General features: G+C 41.7%; 1 pseudogene; it reads left to right on the top strand.

Moving 5' to 3' along the window:
• Positions 1-629: 629 nt before the first annotated feature.
• Positions 630-1208, top strand: LOC115482409 (annotated as a pseudogene).
• The last annotated feature ends 14543 nt before the right edge of the window (positions 1209-15751 follow it).

Genomic DNA, 15751 nt, shown 5'->3' with positions numbered 1-15751 from the left:
AACTTTGTGCATTAATCTCATGTGACTAATGGATTAAAACTGGGAACCAGGGCTCATTTTCTTACATATCAACTCTTAATTTATCATTCAGGATTCGACTTTATACAGGAGTGTATTTCTCATTTCTACTGCAAGCGTGTTCACCTCGCAGTACACCTTTTCTGATTCTGTATGTGATACTATAATCTAACGTGTCTCACTCTGGATGTGTTTGTGAAATATGTGCGTCTGAGAAAGTCTGAGAAACACCTGTTTCCCCTACATATGCCAAGAAGCTTATGATGCAACCAGAAAAGATTGGTTAAAAGGAGTCTTGCAGCGGCAAGAGACCATTTTGCAACACACTGAAAGCAAAGAGATGATCTCACAATTTCCAGTTGGACACAGCGTTTAGTGATGGTCTCAAAGACGGACAAGCTTACAGAGCTCGGACATAATTAGAATAATGTTTATGTTTATTGAAATTACTCGATATACCGCAATATCTGAACAAGCAGGTCACTGCGGTTAATAATATGCTAAGACATCAGGTACAGAATGGAATGCCAAAACTTGGATAATATAGCAATATTAATTCATACAAGGCCCAAACTGCAAGGAGCATTGGGGGACAAGAGAAGCAAAAGGAGATGGATTGGGAACTTGGAATGGTGCCAATGTTAGGCTGGAACAGGAAAACAGAACACGATGAGGGGCATTTTAAGACATTGAAGTGCGGGTTCGTTTCAGTTATGAGAATGGATTACATGGTATTTTTCAGTTTCTTTGGATGGGTTCTCCTGCCTCTCTTAATAATGCTCACTTTGTACATTGAAATCTTCTACAAAATCCGGAAACTGGTGAAAAAAAATGCAATCAACCTGAGAAAGAGACGAGCTGAGGGGATATTTTATGGCAAAGAGTACAAAACTGCAAAATCATTAGCCCTCATTCTCTTCCTGTTCGCACTTTGCTGGATACCTTTGTCCTTCATGAATTGTCTGGATTATTTCTACCCACCTATAGTTCAAATGCGTTTCTTCCGCCCTGTTATGTATTTTACCATTCTTTTGTCTCATTCTAATTCAGCTATGAACCCTGTGGTCTATGCTTTCAAAATACGCAAGTTCAAATAGACCTACATTCATATTTTACGAGCATACGTCTTACGTAGGTCAAGCCACTCTGTTAGTTCTAGCTCTGAAGATTCACTGGATCAGCTCCAATGAAGACTGCCTGCAAAACTTTACCTGAGAAAAGAATAAAAGGAACAGGGGCCTGGTTACCTGGTATTCATGAATAACCTTGAACTTAGGAGGAATTCAGTTAATCCAAAAGAACGCAGAGGTTGACTAGTTAAGTCTCCATAAACAAATACCCTACTACTACTATTTAGTATTTCTATAGCGCTACAAGGCATACGCAGAGCTGCACAAACATAGAAGAAAGACAGTCCCTGCTCAAAGAGCTTACAATCTAATAGACAAAAAATAAAGTAAGCAAATCAAATCAATTATTGTGTACAGGAAGGAGGAGGGTAGGTGGAGGCAAATGGTTACAAGTCAAAAGCAATGTTAAAGAGGTGGGCTTTCAGTCTAGATTTAAAGGTGGCCAAGGAAGGGGCAAGACGTAGGGGCTCAAGAAGTTTATTCCAGGCGTAGGGTGCGGCGAGACAGAAGGCGCGAAGTCTGGAGTTGGCAGTAGTGGAGAAGGGAACAGATAAGAAGGATTTATCCATGGAGTGGAGTGCACGGGAAGGACGAGTGTGGAGAGATACTGCGGAACAGCAGAGTGAGTACAACCAAAGTAAGAGTGGAAATGAAACTGCCACAAAAAAACGCACTTCCAATATGAATATAACTTATTAGGGAGAACGGAGAAGACAGAAAAGAAAGACATCAGTGCCTCGATGCTGTCAAAATGATACTTTTAAGGATTCACTGTGGGGCACATTATCATCAGTGACTGACTCATGGACATCTTAGCTGGCAGAGTAAAGTTTGCAGCACATGAGCACTGATGCAGTCCACATGGGTGAAACTTTGGCAATTGGCATTGGTGTTTTTTTTGCGAGGGAATGGAGATCTGATTGAAAATTGCATCTTATTCAAGATAAGAGGACTTTATTGGGTTTTATTGCCTGCATGTTGTTTGGTGAACTCTATAAGATTTTATGATATGTATGCCACGTGGATTTGAAATTATTCTTTGACAAAACATTAGTTGGACGAACAGAGTTTTTTTGAGGCCAGCGATGGTGCTGTGCCCCACAATGAAGCCTTTACCTTTTTCTTCACTCGACATGTAATTAAACTCTGGAATTCATTACCAGAGAATGTGTAAAGGTGGTTAGCTTAGCGGGGTTTAAAAAAAAAAAGGAAAAAGTCCATAGATCATTATTAACTTATGCTATAATTAACTCTATCACTCAGGAACCTCTATGCAATATCAAATTGTATCATATTTTACCATGTATGTGCCTTAAGATAACATCATTTGTAATTCTCGACCCGGAAATGGCGATCGCCATTGCGGCATAATGTAAGCCACATTGAGCCTGCAAATGGGTGGGAAAATGTGGGATCCAAATGCTACAAATAAATAAATAAAATAACTGATCTGTAAGCAATGAGGGCTAATGAGGAATGGATATGACTTCAACAATAGTGAAGGGCAGTAACAGAAAATGGGGGGGAAGGAGACGGGGAATGATATGGGAAGGGGAGGGGATGCAGACGTTATTGTTAGGGGTTTATTTAATGATGCATAGTAGTATTGTTGCTTTGAATGAAGAAAATTAATAAAAGCCAAGTTAAAAAAAGCAAATAGGTCAGGTCTCCTGGACCTAGCAGATGACTCCCAAATTATGTTTCTATGAGTATTCTACTACATTATCTCTGCACATCAATTTGAATTAACAATGTCACATTCAGGTACAATATGGTAACTTAGACTGTGAGCCCATTAGGGACAGTGCAAAGTGGTGCATTTGGGGATTAGAAACCCAAGGGTGAAGTATGTCCCAGGAAGTGAGAGGCTGATATGCACAGACGGGGAGTGGGACTTTGGGGTGATGGTGTCCAAGGACCTTAAAGTGAAAACCAGGGGCGTATCTGGACTCGGGCGGTAGGGGGGGCCAGAGCCAGAGGGAGGGGGCACATTTTAGCCCCCCCCCCCCGGCGCCACCGATCCCCCCCCCCCCGCCATTTCCGGACCCCCCCCTCGCCACCAATGACACCCTCCCCTGCTGCTGTCACTTACCTTTGCTGGCGGGGGACCCCAACCCCCTGCCAGCCGAGGTCCTCTCTTCCATGCAGGCTGCGCCGCTGCAAGTTTCAACGCTTCCTGTTCTTCTGAGTCTGACGTCCTGCACGTACAACGCGCAGGACGTCAGACTGAATTCCAAATTCTGAGTCTGACGTTCTGCACGTTGTACTTGCAGGACGTCAGACTCAGAAGAACAGGAAGCGTTGAAACTTGCATCCTGCACGGACGAGAGGACTTTGGCTGGCGGGGGCTTGGGGTCCCCCGCCAGCAAAGATCGGCGACGGGTTGGTGGCGGGCGGGAGGGAGGGGGAGGTGGAGAGGGTCTGTGGTAGGGGGGTCCAGGGCGAAATCTGCGGGGGCCCAGGCCCCTGTGGCCCCACGCAGATACGCCCCTGGTGAAAACAACAGTAGCCAGAAGGATGCTAGGCTGCATCGAGAGAGGAGTAACCAGCTGAAGAAAGGAGGTGCTGATGCCCCTGTACAAGTCGCTGGTGAGGCCCCACCTGGAGTATTGTGTTCCGTTTTGGAGGCTGTATCTTGATAAGGATGTAAAAAGACTAGAAGGTACAGAGGAAGGCAACAAAAATGATATAGGGCTTGTGCCATAAGACATATGAGAAGAGACTGGAAAACCTGAAAGAAAGGACAGGGGAGATATGATATTGTATTGTATTGTAACATTTATACCCCGCGCTTTCTCACTTATTCAAGGGAGGAATCAAGACGTTTTTATCAGTCTCGTTTTGTATTCCTACAGCGGGACCTTGAAAAAGCTGGTGGAGCGAAACAGGTCTCCGTTGGGAGTCACTTGAAGATACGTTTGACAAGGATAAGTTAAAGCTAAGTCACATCATTTTTGTTATGCATATATGTTACCATAATCGGAGTACAACAGGAGGTTTCTTAGGTGTATGATGAGCTCAGCCTACAGTGTGTCTTATGACTTACCAATGTGTCTCGGCATCTAGGTTTTTTGAGACCTTTTCCTCCTTAAAAAAAAAACTAGATTATCGAGTGAGGTATTCTTTCAACACATGTGGAAGTTTACTTGCAGTTCTATACTTTGATTCAACTCCAGTAGATGGAACATAAGGATTGAGCCAGGCGGACGTCTACGGTCTATGTCCCAGAAACGCCAATGAAAGACTCATGATAAAGTATATAATATCACATTCATTATTGATTTAATCATGAATTGATAATGAGCGTGACTGTTGGGCAGACTGCATAGACCATTCAGGTGTTTACCTGCTGTCACTTACGATGTTACTATGTAAGTATTTCCTGTATTCTCATGAGAACAGGAAATAATATTTCTCTCTTGTTTAAAACTGGCCATGGGGCCAGCAGAAAGTTTAAGTAAAAGAACTGGACAGCACTGAGAGCAAAGGAACACATTCCTGCTGCTGTGAAGGGCAAGTCAATGAGGTAGTTTTTCTGTGCTCTTGAGTTTCAGTGCCCCAAGCCAATGCCTCACTGGTTCACCCCTTAAGCCAGTCCTGCCTGTAGGTCATTACACGTTTTGAACAGGAGGCTCTGCGTTTGGCAGAACCTTTGGGAAATACAGTGGGAATTTTCCATGTCCCAACCTAGACATTTGAATTCCCTCTCTCCTTCGTCCCCTAAAATTGGATTTCACAGTTTTTTTGCAGGTTTTTCACAGACCATCCTTACAAAGATTTTGTAACTATCATCTTCCAAGGCCATTTTCTTTCCCTCAGAAATCGGGTGAATTCCAATTAGTAAAGATCCCAGGTGTGTTCTTTCTCAGGCCTGTGTACTGTCCCATGAATTCTGTCCCTGGAGACTGTGTGTTGCAGATTAGCTCCTCATATAGATACAGCACGCTCAGCTGCTCTTTGTATTTGAAGTTCTCAGTCTCCTGTATCCTTTGAATTTCCTCTGTCCACCTCTTACTGCAATACAATTCAGTCTGATACAATACCATTTAGTTCTTATATCCCGCAAATATGGTGTGTGGTATATTAAATTTTATATACCACCTTTCCTTTACCAGATAACAAGGTGGTTTACAAATGACAAGTTAACACAATAAACAAGAAAGGAACACCGGTACCAATAGTAGCAGAATAGAAAAAGCAAAGCAATAAAGCAATGCTACAGATGTCAGTCCATCTCCGTAGCTGCCACCTGCATGTTTCAGTCCTTTTTAGAGTGCCAGTAAATGGGATAAGCCTGTTCAAATAGGTAGGTCTTTAAGGCTGACTTAAATCTCGAAAAGGTCAATTCAGTCCTATGATGAAGTGGAAGAGAATTCAAGAGCAATGGAAAGTACGAAAAAGAAGACTAGATATTAATAGGAATTTATAATGGAATCAACGCCGCAATCAGCTTATTATCATGGAGCCAAAAATTCAACATTATTAAAAATAAAAGTGGAATTCAAAACCTCATCCATCCCCTTTGTATTTCCGAAGCAAATGTGATTTTAATTGGTTTAGGAAAGCCATATGGTGCGACAAACTGGAGTATTTCTGAAATCGCCATGAAATTTTGGAAGCTGGTACTGTACTACCCTAGCAATGAAAGAAAAATTACAGTGGTAGAAGGCCAGAGGAAATCATAACTTGTATAAAAAAAAAATCAGACAGAAAGTCCAGAATTTTTTGTAGCTGTCATTTCATACCGAAGGTGCAGGGCAAAGAAAGGAACATTAGTACTTACATGTGTCTTCAATAGCAAGTCTGTTCCAAACCAATCCCCCTGTTTACTAAGCTGCACGTCAATGCCAACACAGCACTTATGATTTGTTTGGTGAAAACCAAACACTGTCTTCCAAAGTAGGAACCTCATCCTGACTATGATGCATGTTGGTGAAAGTAACATGGTGTAGGGCTACTTTTCTGCACCCGGAACAACGAATTATCCTATATATCATAAAATCCTAGGGGAGAATGCCCATAAGCTGAAGCTCAGCTGAAAGTGGGTCTAGCAGAAAGACAATGATCCTAAACAGTCAAGTAAATTTATTATAGAATGGCTGAAGAAGAAGAGATCTTTCATGTTGGATTGGCCAACTCAAGGTCCTGACTTAAACCCTATTGAAATATTGTCGCAAGACTTGAAGAGAGCTGTTTATTTTATTTATTTATTTGTTACATTTGTACCCCACATTTTCCCACCTATTTGCAGGCTCAATGTGGCTTACACAGTACAGTAACGGCGTTTGCCAAGTCCGGTAGAGAACAAATACAAGGTTATGTTGTGTTCGAATAAGGTAGGTGTATTTCAGGCACCATGAGGGTCAGAGGGAGGGAGGTTGTTTATTGTCCAGTACCACCATTGGTTTTGTTGTGTAGCCAGGTGTAGGGATTTATCTTGGATCTGTAGGGTAGGCCTTTTTGAAGAGGTTGGTTTTTAGTGATTTTCTGAAGTTTAGGTGATCGTGAATTGTTTTTGCAATTGTTTTATGCAATAAAGCCCTCAAATATCACAGATTTAAAAGAGTTCAGAATGGAAGATTAGGAAAATTCTTCCAAGGTGATGAAGAGACTGATCAACATTTACAGGAAATGTTTATTTAAATTGTTGGCACTTAAGGAGGTACTTAACTGTTACTGAACGAATGGTTCACATACTTTCTCATGCAATGTTGCTTATCATTGAATCTTTTTTTAGATTAAATAATCAAAATATATCCTTTTTGCTGAATTTTTTTAAAATTTATTTATGTATAACATTTTATTTACATTCAAGTATATACTTGTACAGAAAAGTAAAATACAGACTCCAATTTTTTACCAAATTACAATTTCAGGCAATTGTCCGTCATATTTACTCAAGTCCTCAAAACCGGATTCAAAATGTTACACAATGGAATTTTAAATTAGCAAAGAAAATTAACTAAAGAAATGGCAATATTGACTTCCCTGCCCGATTCTTATTTTAAATTATCAAGAGTCAGATTTATACCCCTCCAATGACTTGTTCTTAGTTGTCCGTTGGACAGGTTCAAAGAAAACATACTTTATGGATTGGTATTTAACTACAGATTTGCAAGGAAACCTTAAAAAAAAGGTGGCCCCCAATTGAATAACATCTGGCTTCATTAAGTTGAGTTTATTTTTTTATTCAGTGGGTTTATCTTTCTCTCTTATGAGGGTTTTGATAGGATCTAATCATGTTTTGAGTATTAATTATGTGAAAACACAGGCCATCTCTTTGGGGCTTCAAAGACTTTTTCTAAGCACTGTATATACTGGAAATAACAACAATGATCAATATTATAAAGCCGCTATTTTGAATTTTCTTTTGTTGCAATGTTTTCCCTTAAAAATCTGTTATGGTTGGTACCTGTGAAAAGTGTTTAACCCGCATAACTTGCAGGTGCAAAATATGGTGGTTAAATTGTGAAAAGTAGGTGCAAGAATTTGAAAACACAAATTCCCTGATATTTAAAACCATTTAACTGGCCAGGAATAACTCCTGGCCGGTTAAATGGCACTTACATAAGAACATAAGAGTAGCCATACTGGGTCAGACCAATGGTCTATCTAGCCCAGTATCCTGTTTTCCAAATAGTGGCCAAGCAAGGTCACAAGTACCTGACAGAAACCCAAATCGTGGCAACACTCCATACTACAAATCTCCTATCCAGCATGGCCCTTTCTCTGTGTCTCTTCCTCCTCCCCATATCATTCCTTTTCTCCCATTCATTCTCTTGATGCCTTCCTGGGTAGGTAGTGACAGTGGTAAAAACAACAGAAAAACACACAGGACCATTTCGTTGCGTGCACCACTGCCAGCTCTGTCAATCCCATCTCCCTGACACAGGAAGTATATCAGACGAGGCGGGACCAGCAGAGCCAGCAGTAGTACACGCAGTGAAATGGTACCACACATTTTCCTGTTACTTTTACAATTGCTACAGCTGCTTCAGTCCTGGGAAGGCAGCAGGCCTGGCAGTTCTGACAGCAAGAGAGAGTGAAATGTCACAGTTGGGGCTGGGGAGGCTCAGCCTCCCTAAGCCTTTTATACAGGGAGCCTGAGGCATCTATAAATAGGCCTGCTACCAACTCATCTAAGTTAATGTGCCTAAGGTGACTATCACTGGAAATCAGAAGTGAATTCCTAACTTCATTCCCTTTCCTTGGCCCTGTCCCCTTTATTGAGCCTAAGTTTATGCACCTTGTGAGATAAGACTAAGGGTCAGAGCAAGGAAAGTTTTAAATCCAAAAGTCTAGCCCCTTCATTCTATAACTTGGCGCTAAATGCATGCATAATTTTACAGAATGCTAATACTTATACGCGTCAGAGGTGCTAATAATTGACACTAACAGTGTAGTAAATGTAAAACAAATCGGAGAAAACTTTTCTTCACCCAACGCATAATTATACTCTGGAATTCGTTGCCGGAGAACCTGGTGAAGGCGGTTAGCTTGGCAGAGTTTAAAAAGGGTTTAGACGGTTTCCTAAAGGACAAGTCCATAAACCACTACTAAATGGACTTGGGAAAAATCCACAATTCCAGGAATAACATGTATAGAATATTTGTACGTTTGGGAATCTCGCCAGGTGCCCTTGGCCTGGATTGGCCGCTGTTGTGGACAGGATGCTGGGCTCGATGGACCCTTGGTCTTTTCCCAGTGTGGCATTACTTATGTACTTATGTAACATATGTAAGTGCCAGGCAATATTCTATAAAGCATGCACCAATGTCACTTAGGACTAGATTCTTAACTGGTTATCCGGCAATATTCAGTGGGAGACATCTGGCTATCTTCTACTGAATACTGCTGGTTAGCGCTTAGCGGATAACCGGTAATATCACATGATATAACTGGCTATTCAGCGCATCATCGGCTACTTTTGGTGGCCAGATTAGGCCGCCAGAATAGCAGGCCTATCTTTGGCTGGTTTTGCCTTGACCAGCCTGCGCTGAATATTGACTTGGCCGGTTAAGTTGAAACTGGCCAAAAAGAAACCGAATATTCAATGCCGGTCACCGGAAATGGCCCAGCATTGAATATCCGGGCTGAGTGCCGACCACGGGAGGCAACCTGGTTACCTCCTGTGGTCTGAATATCGGCCCCATCAAGAACAGTCCTATCTTTGTCCAGTTAGGTATGCAGATACTGGCACTGAATACTGGACATCATCCACATAAGCTCCAGCCAGGACCCAGACATGACCCTACACTAAATATCCAGGTCTAATTTAGCCAGCAGCAGTCAGTGCTTTAAAAAATGATGGCTGGTACTGGCTGAATATTGACCTAACAGTTGCTGTGCAAGAGGGAATAACATTGCCTCTGGCAGGCCTGAGAACTGCAAACAATACTGCCTGCTTTAAATCAGATAACAAACGTAAGCAACCATAGAAATGTCCTAGAAGTGAATGATTCTACCACTATCTGGGTACAGACAGTGCTAAACTTTTGTACACTAAACAAAATTGTAATACGAAATTTAGAAAAGGCCGACATAATATTTAGAGACAGATTTTAAACAGAATGTAGAGAGGGGAATTCACACGTGTGAGTCAGGATGTGCGGAATTACATAAGTACATAAGTATTGCCACACTGGGACAGACCAAGGGTCCATCAAGCCCAGTATCCTGTTTCCAACAGTGGCCAATACTGGTCACAAATACCTGGCAAGATGCCAGAAAAGCACAATACATTTTATGATGCTTATCCCAGAAATAAGCAGTGGATTTTCCCAAGTCAATTTAATAATGGTCTATGGACTTTTCCTTTAGGAAACCGTCCAACACTATTTTACAAGAGGTTCTGCAAACATCGAGTCTCTTGTAAAACGGGAGCACAGCTGCACTTCCAAGCCCCTACATGTGCAGAGGGAGCAGCAATTTTAGAAACTACATGAGGGGAAAAAAAAGATACTCCCCTCCCTTCTGCCCAAATACACATAGATATGGAAGCAGCTACCTAAAATTGCTGCTCCCTCTGGAAACAGCAGTGTGGTCCATCCCCAAAAGGTGGCCCCCACTCTGATGCCAACTGTGGTACTCAACTGCTCCCCCAAATAACTACCCCCCAACAACACTCGACCCTCTGACAACTACCCCCCATATGGCATTCAACTCAACTCCTATGTGCCTCCTCCCCCTCTGGGGGAGGTGCCCCGTGTGAGGCAAAAATCTGAGATGTGGCAATGTTCCCCAAGTTAACCCTCTTCTCCTCTGCCAGGTCGTTCAAAGTTCCACATCCCCCACCACCCACCTCCTCCTCCTCCTACTATTTAGCATTTTTATAGTGCTGCAAAGCGTACACAGCGCTGCACAAACATAGAAGAAAGACAGTCCCTGCTCAATGAGCTTACAATCTAATAGTTGACCCTGTTCTCAGGCTTAACCAGGAATCTCTGGTGTCTAGTTGATCAGGAATGATACCCAATCACTTCTGCCTTATGTCTCTTGCTCTTCAAAATTGATTTTGAAACTTCCTAGCAGAAATATTTCAGTATTGTTGCTAGAGTTCAGGCTTCCACATATGGGCTGAGGGAGAGGGTAAAGGGTGCTGCTGGGAATGGAAGCTGGCATTGGATGAAGTCTTGATCAGGGGTTTTGGACAGCTGGCATCATGTGGAACCTGGCTATTGGTGTTTACAGCTGCCTCACAGCATGCCTTTAGATGTGCCTCAGAGCAGGTGTTAACACCAACATCTATGTTTACTCATACAGACATAAACAGACCTGCCAAAGTGGGATACTCCCACTTTTGTGGGTCATTTCCTGCCAAGAAATGGGGATCTCCCGTCGAGTGGCTTCCCCGTCCAGGGACAGCAGGAAGTGCCTTCATAAAGCACCATCTCCTGCTACTGCTGATCCCACATCCCACAGCAGCAGGAGAAGATGTTTTATGAAAGCGTGTCCTGCTGCTGCTGGACGGGGAGACCACTCCTGTAGCTGATGGCCATGAATCAACTGTGCTGAGGCAGAGCAATAGGTCAGGATGAGCATAGAAATGAGCAGGGTTGTGGGTGAAGCTGGGTGGAACAATGGGCGGGGCAAGGCAGAACTGAGGTGGGGCTGGGGTGGACTAGGGGCAGGCCCTAAATCTCCCGCTGTGGATCGGCCCCCTTGAGAACACTGCATAAATTTCCTATATAAAAAAAGAGAATACATACCTGTATTCTGAACTAATTCAGACCACTCCCTTTCCACATCCTCTCCACGCCTCCTGGCCATCTAGTTGTTCTGAGTTTCCCCTTGTGTGGATGATCCCTGTGTTTAAATGCCAGAGCTGGTGTTGTGAGGCGGGGATAGTGCTGGGCAGACTTATACGGTCTGTGCCAGAGCCGGTGGTGGGAGGCGGAGCTGGTGGTTGGGAGGCGGGGATAGTGCTGGGAAGACTTGTACGGTCTGTGCCCTGAAAATGACAGTTACAAATCAAGGTAAGATATACAGAAAAACTAGCCCATATGAGTTTGTCTTGTTGGGCAGACTGGATGGACCGTGCAGGTCTTTTTCTGCCGTCATCTACTATGTTACTATGTTAGGCCTCTCCAGACATTTCTAAGCTACAGGTAGGAATGTTTCTAAAATAACAACCTTAATTTATGGACAGCTGAGGCAACGTGTTTCTGGATGAAAACCATGTCTTGGAACCAGATTGGATTTCAATTCATATGTAGTTTGACGTGGCAAAATTTTAAAGATTTTAAAATTGGAGACTAAAAACTTAAGAAATTAAAACTGAGGTTTCTGAGCAGAGAGCTGGAAAAATGAAACATAGATAAAGGAATAATGATATTGTTTGGATTTTATTGTATATCTTTCCAAACCCTAGCTCAAGATAAATTAGAATCTAAAGAGGCTATTTACTAAATTGTTTTATAGCATTTAACACATGTTAAATGGCAATGAGCATGCATTAAAAGCCTAAAACTAGTGTTAATTGTGTCTAATATCGAGAGGATATATACATACCATCACTGGGAAAGAAAGAAAAAAAAGCCAGTATTACAAAGTCAGATTTTCCAGCAACTAGGAACATAAGACAGGCGGAGGCGGTTTCCAAGGCAACCAGGAAAGGTGGGGCTGGAAAAGGAGGTGCTTGCCAGAGCATAAAAGAAGGGAACAGTGGCAGAGATGTAGGGTTGGATCACACAAAGGCATGTCATAGTGTTGTACTGCCTGAAAATCTCAGCAAAAGACAAAACAGTTGCTTTGTTTGTTGATTTTTTTTTTTTTTGCTGACTAGTGAGGGGTGTTGGCTCTGATTTGGAAAGGTTAAATTGAAGGAGAAATCCAAATTAGAAAGTCAAGGGCATGATGTCAGGAAAGCTGCAGTGTAGCTAAAGTGAAACAGCAGCATAAGCCTTTTGACTAAGTGACTGCCAGAAAGGTTTATTTCAACTGAGATTGTCATTTGACCCTATGTCAGGGGTGCTATAGAGTTTTGAGGGAGTTATAATCCTCCAAACAAGTCTTACCGCACAGTTACTCTAAACCTGGTAGGAGAAACTGGAAAAGGGAACTATAAACTGAAGTGAGATGTAAAAGTGGTCTTAAGGTGGGCTTGCGATTGCCAGATTTAGCTGCAGTGAGTGCCTTGGCTCGTTTGATGAGGAGTTTAAGAGACAGGGATCATCTTGGGGAAGTTTCTGGACCACTGAATCTGTTGCCTCTTCTAAAATACAGGTGAAATGGATGCTTGTTGGGTTTGTGAAACTTGAGACACTCGTTACCTGCATGTCTCAATTCCTACTTCTGCAACCTATCTAAAATGGGGCTGTATACAAATAGTGCCGGGGTGTTCCAGGAAGAGAACCAAGAAGGAGCCAGAACCTATCTGAGTACCACCAATATAGGGCTTAAGGCTGTGTTACCTGTATACTATGCAAGGGTTGTGGGTTCAATTCCCACTGTTGGGGTTTGTGGTGATGGCTATTTTTTCAGTTTGGAGAAGAGACGGCTGAGGGGAGAGGAACATGTTGATGTTTACTCTTTCTAAAAATACTAGGACTAGGGGGCGTGCACAGTAGTAACTTTAAAATGAATTGGAGAAAATATTTCTTCACTCAACGAGTAATTAAACTCTGGATCTGGAATTCATTGTCAGAGAATGTGGTAAAGACAGTTAGCTTAGCAAGGTTTGAAAAAGATTTGGATAATTTCCTAAAAAAAACACACCTATAAGCCAATATTAAGATGGTCTTGGGAAAATCCACTACATATTCTAGGATAAGCAGCGTAAAATCGGTTTTACTGTTCTGGGATCTTGCCAGGTACTTGTGACCTGAATTGGCCACCGTTGGAAACAAGACATTGGGCTTGATGAACCTTCGGTCTGTCCCAATATGGCATTGCTTATGTTCTTATTATGTTAGTCAAACAAATTAAGACGGCTACCTGGGTCCCAGGGTTGAATATTAGTGGTACCCAGGTAATTTACAATGACCGTTTTATACTGCTATGTGTAATGTCAGTAGCTGGGAATGGCTTGGTACTGAATAGGCTTCTTAGCATTTACCCCAGGATTCTATATAGCATGACATAAGTTGTATGTGCAAATTCAGTCGAAGTCTGGATTTGCACATGCAACATAATTAGCTAACAAGTCAATCAGCACTGATAATTGCCAATTAACAAGCAATTATTGACACTAATTGGCATTAATTAGAATTTGCACACACAACTATCTAAACGCATTCTGCAAAGTGATGCATGTAAATTCTAAGGCGCTGAAAAGGGTGTGTGGCCATGGGTGTGGAATGGACGGATCATGGGTATTTCTAAAATCTATGCACATTGTTATATAAATCTACCTATGCCTCCAACTTCTCCTTCATAGGTACTCAACTGTGGAATGCTTTACCCAAATCAGTAAAATCAACTCAGAACTACCTAAATTTTAGAAAATTATTGAAGTCCGTCCTGTCCAAGAAGGCTTATTCTCGAGGTTCAACATAATCTGATTAACTCCTGGTTTCAACAAGATTCATGGACACTAATTATTATCTTAGATTATCTTTTACATATTGTTGTTGAAATGATGCCTATATGTTTGCTATCTTACTTTTACACTGTTTAATTGTACTTTTCTGTAATGTAGCCTTCCCTACAGTTTTGTGTAAACCACATTGAGCCTGCATCTAATGGGAAAATGTGGGGTATAAATGTATAAAATAAATAAATAAATAAACAAATATAATACACCCTATCCACGCCTACATTAGACATCAGCATTTACACCAAGTTTTACTTGGCATAACTGCCCATGACTAAATTTAGTCATGTGGATAGGCGTTCAGTGTATTTTATAAACTGTACCAAAATTTAGTTTCTATAAAGTAAACTCTTAGGTATATTTTTGGGCTCCAATTTTGTAGGTGTGGTATACAGAATGTGGCTCTTAATGCACCCTAGTTCCATAAGTGCATGCTAAACTTTAGCAAAGGAGCCCCTTAGAAGTTTTAAAGTACCCATAATACTGACCATGGAGTTTAAATATCGGTGCATGGAGTGTAACCCTCGAATAGACATGTGCTGTCATTTAAAATGACTTTGGAAACATCAACATGTGTTTTGCTTCTTTTCACTTTCAATCCAAAATGACAATTCTTGTTTGAACTGATTCCTGCAACTTAAAAATAATCTAAATCGTAAAAGCAAGAAATAAAAAGCAGTAGACAACCAAAATGAAAACCCTTCCATTCTTTGACCCTACTTTTGAGTTGTGGGTCTTCTTTAGGCTGAGAAACCTGAGATGTTAGAATTTACAGCCCATCTCATTGCATGCTGCACGGTTTTGATATATTTTCCTAAGTTTAACACTTTTGAATCCTATCCAACATCGCAGAACAAAATGGACACTTGCCCTTGAAAGCTTGTTGTCATTTGTACTAGCCAACAGCTATTATATGTGGGCAACATTTCCAAGACAAGCCTATCTTGTTACCTGCATTCAAATCCAGCTTTCAGCACCATCCTTGCTGTTTGCTTTGAAATAATCATTCTTGTGTGCTGAAACTGGTAAAATACTGATCAAGCTGATAATGGAATTATGCAAATGAAGGCTTGTCTTTTGAGAGTTTGCTTCATGCTCCAACTGCTCAAATGCCTGGGATGTGAAATAACGGGGAGTCAAATAATCTGTTTACAGGTAATTAAACTGAAGCACAAGGGGTTAAGCAGCCTGCTCCTGATCACTTAAAATGTCATGAGGGGAAGGAATGTCAACCTGTATGTTAGTTCATTCTGCTAGCTTCCTGGCCATCTTTGTAGGGACAAAAATGGTGGTGAATTTCAAAAAGGTGTAGGATGAACACAGAGGATCCCAAATTAGAAAGATAAAAGTATAAAACCAAAACTGAAATGACTACATGTATGTTGATGCATTGAGTGGTGCTTCGAAGGCAACTCTAGCTGTGAGGAACAGGTCAGACTTCTATGGTCTGTGTCCCATTTATGGTGAAACAGATCAGGATGGGATGGAGAGGGCTTTGACTGTAACTTCCGTAGTTGGAACATAAGGACAACGCCAGGTGGACTCTATGGTCTGTATCCCATACATAACA

This window comes from Microcaecilia unicolor, chromosome 13, assembly GCF_901765095.1.
Source record: "Microcaecilia unicolor chromosome 13, aMicUni1.1, whole genome shotgun sequence".
Lineage (NCBI taxonomy): Eukaryota > Metazoa > Chordata > Amphibia > Gymnophiona > Siphonopidae > Microcaecilia > Microcaecilia unicolor.
The sequence above is the reverse complement of the archived record's forward strand: the minus strand, read 5'-3'. Positions and strand labels throughout refer to the sequence as shown.